The sequence below is a fragment of the Chaetodon trifascialis genome, chromosome 3, assembly GCF_039877785.1.
Source record: "Chaetodon trifascialis isolate fChaTrf1 chromosome 3, fChaTrf1.hap1, whole genome shotgun sequence".
NCBI lineage: Eukaryota > Metazoa > Chordata > Actinopteri > Chaetodontiformes > Chaetodontidae > Chaetodon > Chaetodon trifascialis.
Genome location: NC_092058.1, coordinates 23,384,480 through 23,390,222, shown reverse-complemented (window position 1 = coordinate 23,390,222; position 5,743 = coordinate 23,384,480).

Below are 5,743 nucleotides of genomic sequence, written 5' to 3'. Positions count from 1 at the left end.
GGGAGACATGTCGTAAATAAAGGCAGCTACATTTCAAATGCCATAAATAGGGGACACCTAAGGACCTTGCATGATTGCAGACATCTAATCATTTAATTTATGCGTGTCTAAAGGAGCCCTCATTAACATTCAAGTAGCACTCATCTGTCTAGCAGGATCATTCCGAAGGCTGCATCACTCTTGGATGGAACGTATCTATTTGGGCAACACAGCATGGCTACACACTCAGCAAGCACCTTCTCGCTTTCTCCCTCAATGTCATGAGAGACACAGCATGTAACTCTCATAACTTACAGTGTGTGATTTGTGATCCAGTGATTGTGTTGCTGTTAATGTGGGGAACCTTTGACAAAGTTAAAGTCATATTCTCGAGGTCACAGTACAGTGTTGGGACTAACACTTCTGACTGTGTTGCAGCGAATCACTTAACCTTTTCTCAAAGCAGCCTGGACAAAAGGTGCATCTTGGACTGTATTTACAGACGATCATCAGCAGCCTTTTGATGAAGACAAGTGAAGCCTGTGATGTTTATTTCTGAAAGCTGTCTGAAGTCTTTGTTAGCACTGTGATACTGTAACACACCTCAGTGTCTGCACAGCAGATGCATGCATGACAGAAACTCAATAATAATTGGCGTGGATTGCTTTTGACACGTGCTGGTTGCTGACAGCTGCTTTGTTCTATGGTCAGATTTCATATTTAACACATCAAAGAGTTGGGATACTTCACACTCTGCTAAGGACTGATAGCAAGTCTGACACTTTGCTGTTAAGAGAGGAGAGAGCTAGTCTTTCTCTGGCAGAGAATAAAGTCAAGTTACATTCAGTGTTCCTTTTTTCACTTTGCTTCCAGATGAATGAAGTTTTTCTCAGGCAGTCTTTTACAAGGAACACAGTAAACATCATAGAGGAAGTGTCATGTTTACAGTGATAATGAAAGAAGTATTGGCAGGAAATACCTCCTGCATGAAAGCATATTTAAAACCTGTCCCTTGCATGTGGAATTCATAACTGTTGAGAACATGACATGCTCGGACATTGACATTGTGGATGTGTTTGTACAGTAAAAATGACTTTCCAGAAAGATGATTTACATCAGTGGGATGGTGAAAAGAAAAGACTTTACGCTAAACCCCAATCAAAACAGCGATTGTCCACTCATATCTTATCAACCATAACTAGGCACAGCAGGCCTGTCGAGCTTTGGATTTGTCCACATGTTGATGCAAAATGCATAGGGCTGTAATCAGAGTGATACTTAGCATTTACAGAGTTTGGGAGATGGTGTCTTTTTTTCAGTTTTTTCAAAACCAAAAACTCAGCAGCAAAAGTGTACAGAATAAATTCATCTGCACTGTAATCTGCCATTGTTAGCATGTCCAGCTAACTAGCTTACTATCACAGTACGTAACCGAGGATCACTTCTAAGACGAAGAATTAGCATATTATTAACTGACACCAGTTACAGAAAAAACAGAAAAAGTCCTGCTCAGAACTAGTGCATCCAATGTGGAATATTTCCATACTGAGCGGGAGCTAGAGATGCTACACTATTATTAGCGGCACAGTACTGTGGTTTATTGGATAAAGATAGCGTTACGTTTGCCAAGCGCAATTGCTAGTCCTCATCTAAAAAACCCTTTTTCTCATAATGTTAAAAGTGAAACATGAAAATATATAAGTATATAAGCAACAAAACAGGGTTACAATGAAGTCTTATATCTATGATACCGGAACGGACCAACCACACTGCAATACAAGATAAAGGCCTTTCTTTTTTTCCATGTTATTTGCGTATCAACAGCATTTTTGTCTGGTACATGTGGCTTTAGCTTTAGTCATATCACACCACATTTAAGACCCTTTTATACAGGTTCCTTGTATTAATTAGTCAACTGGAAACATGAAAAAGTCAGATATTTTCAGCTCTTGCAGCTAGTGTTCGCTGAAACTAGCTTGCTGGCTGATAAAATGGTTTCTGGAAATAAAACAGCTAATTTTGTAAATTTTGGTCTGTCACTATCGTTGTAAATGAACCGAGAATAGGAAGCTTGTCAGGTGTAGTGAACAGACAGTTAAAGCTTAAACGTCATCAGCACAAGCCTTTAAAACAAACAGAGTCAATGTAGCTCTCATTAGATTTTAGTATGAACCCGGAGGGCCTGGAGGAAAGTGGAAGTATGTAAGCGCAAAAGTCCCCTCATCAGCCCAGGAGACCTGCAACACCCCCCTTTGAAAGGTAAGGCAAAGCAAAGCGGGTGCTTTTTAATGGCTCTGGAGTTAAATACCACATTTTAACCAACGCACAATGAGTATGAGAGGCCTGCTCTCCTCTATAGGCAGTATTCAGCAGCATTTTGATGTCTCTAACAAGAACACAATAAATTGTTCCTCATTATTCAGTAATTAACTCCAATGCGCCGGGTCCCCATCCCCATGCGCCACGCTCTAAATCACCACCCTCCTCCCCTCTTCTCCTCCTGCTACACAGCTCTTTAATTTCCTCTATGCTGTGGGGGGTGGGGGCAAGTGAGGGTGGAAGGGGGGCCACGCACAGCTTGATGCACTCCATCATCCCCTTGCCACCCTCTTGTCACCCCTTCGCCTTATCCCAGCCACACCCACCTCCTCCCTCCACCCCCCCATCCCCATGCCAGCTCCTCACCAATGTGTGTTCTCCCTGCAGGACGCCACCTGGTTAAAGGAGAGAGAAGTCACCTGAGCCGGGACCACAGGCTGTAGTCACGTTCGACACAGTGAGATTGCAGTGCCTTGTAACATCAAGGCAGCCCCCGGCCTTCTTCACTGTCTTTTCATGGGGCTTTCCCCGTCCTCCTCTGCTCTTAATTGTTAAAATGAGGTCATTAATTGGAGACGGAGTCAAATCACCTGTCATTTCAGCTGGGAATCATCCGCTGATTGAAAGGTATCATAAAAACCTGCCCAGGGCCTGGTTTTTTCCGTGCCTGCTGGGAGCTCCCTTTGTGCCTTGACAATCTCCGCCCATGGGCTTGCAACTCACTTTACTTTCTCTGGCGGAGATTAGGCGAGTAGTCTTGGGTGACACACATCCACACGCGTGGCCCAAATATAGATTCAAGAGAGTCAGTAGTGTCAGGCGCAATTCCTGGAGGATGGTGTGGGGAGTGTTCGTTTTCCACTGTACTATTAACGCCCCTGACCTAATTGAGGATGATGCTCACACACACCACTTCCCTATATGAGAGTGAGGTCAGGTTCAATTGAGGGGGTAATTGTGAAATTGGCATGTAAACTAGGACAATAGAACAAATGACAAAAAATGAGGACAGATGACAAATTTCTTGATAGGTTTTTAATAAATGTAGGCATGTCCTGCTGCATTCGCTGATGTAGTATAGTAGTCCAGCAGTGAAAGTAAATTGTATGAAACTGTGTTAAGGGACTGAGTTTTGTAATGTTTACTGTCTTCTGATGTCATAATTTGGTGGGACTGATTGTTATTTTCTTACACATCATGCTCTGACAGTGTTCTGCATCATGGGTATAACAGCAAAAGGGGCTTATGAGAAACACATGCATCAAATATTTGAAGCGACGTCAACTTAAATGCACCAAAACATTCTTCACCTTGTGACAGCTACATTGCATGCTGCAAGGTACAGAAAGCACTACTCTCAGCCACTTAAAAATGCTCCATTTACTTATGAAAATCACAGTGAAAATGTTGGCAATATTAACACAGAAAGACCATTAAAAAAACAGGCCTAAATTATTCTAAAGGCACAATGCTACACAAAGCTTCAGGACCCCATTTTCCACATGGACTTAATCTTGAAGAACACTACATAAGATGCTGACAAACCCGCTGTTTGAAATAAAAACCCTCTAAACACATGGCATTAATATTTAATGGTGCTGCTTCCTCGGGAGGCCTCTCTGGGCTGCAGCACTGTGTCTGAAGGGAGACGGTATTAGTGCTGTGTGCTCTGGAGGAAGAGCAGCTTCACACTAATGAAGCGATCAGGGCCTGAACTCTGAAGAAACCTCATATCCGATTAGTGAGCAGAGATGCATGTAAACACAATGAAGCAGCACACGATTAGATCACTTTGTTAATGCAAGTCTTGTGTCACTAAACACAACAGCGGAGCGGCATGCAGCGTTTTGAAGTGTTTTGCTAGCAACAACACATTTCACATTTAATCACTTCAATACTACAGTTTCTTTTTGACTCTCTACACAAGTGTTTTGAATTAAGCTGCAAACTAGTGGAATAGTATGCGAGCTAATGGGTTAACACTATCCTCTGAGCAGCCATTAAGGTGCATGCATGTGTTGTGCAGCAGTGAAAACCACCTGACCTTGTCCACATCCGCTCGGCCGGGATGGGCCAGCATTTGAACCTGGCCAGTAAAGGACAGGCCATTTGGATGTTATTAAAAAACATTAGAGTTCCTGAAGCCTATGCAACTCCCAAAGCCATCAGGTAATTTGAAAGAGATCCAGCGAGTTTAAGATGTGCAGATGTTTTTGCTTTAAAACTGGCATCTGTTTATGCAGACACACTTTATGTTCGAAAAACCACAAAGGACCTCCAATAGGTTTTATGGAGCAGTATCAGCTAGAGCACTCAGCTTTGTAATTGTGCAGCACCAGGTAATGAGAAAATTGGTCACAAGCAGTGTTCCCTGTAGAGGTAACCCGCAACATACAATTTTGCACAGCATGTGCTGTATCTACATTTATTTTTTTAGTCCGTGCAGTGCTGTCTGAGCTCCTGTGCTGCTTTCAGGAGGTCTAGCATGGTCACAGTTTAGAGCCTAATTCATGTACTGTAAAAAGACTAATTCCAACTAAAAATACATGTGCAGACACAAGAGATTTAATTTAACTTTGTACAATACTTATCAAATACTACATGAAGGACAGGGAAAGTTCACGTCATCAGATTTTCAGTAGGGATGTGTAAATGGTAAAGTGAAAGACAATTCCCCATCCCCTCTCCTGCTTTGGGTTAAATATAAATCATTAGTAATGTGCCAACCCTTTGTATTTGTATGAATTTGGAACATTTTCAGTCTGGTTGACTGAAGTGAAACATCCTCCCTCAGAGTTGCTGATGATTTGCTGAAGAATGCAGACTAATCCTTGTTTGTGTTGTGTGACTAAACTGCAACTTTCAATACAACAGATCAAAGTATTCTAATTAAAAGATGGAGGATTTGGATTATTATCTCCGTAGCTGCTCTGTCCTGGTTCAAAATAACTTTCAGCCCCTATGTGCATATGCAAACTATTTCGTGAATATGACTTGATCCAGTTCTTCGGCCAGTATAATAATATTGACCAATATGTCATGTTATCAGGATATTAATATGTTCACATACTTGGTTACCACCTGGACATACAAACTATGGGCAAAACCATGGAGAAAAGTACTTGTAATCAATGGGGACCATTAATTTGAAAAATGACATCACACCTCCCCATGCTGCTGTTATTTATCATCTTAAACTGTAACTAGAGGAAATAGGACCTTTTACCTAAAAGGAAATGTGCTTCATTGTCCATGCTACCATAGATCTACACACGTGTTCAGTAGATGGTAACAGACATTATGGATCGGAGCCTTCCTTGAATGTAAAAAGGTATGATGAATGTTCCAGAGAATTCTAGTTGTTGTGTTTCTTATACCAGGTTATGTGTCCTTGTCCACACACAGTGAATGTAATGTACATAACAGCTTGTTGATGCCTAAAATA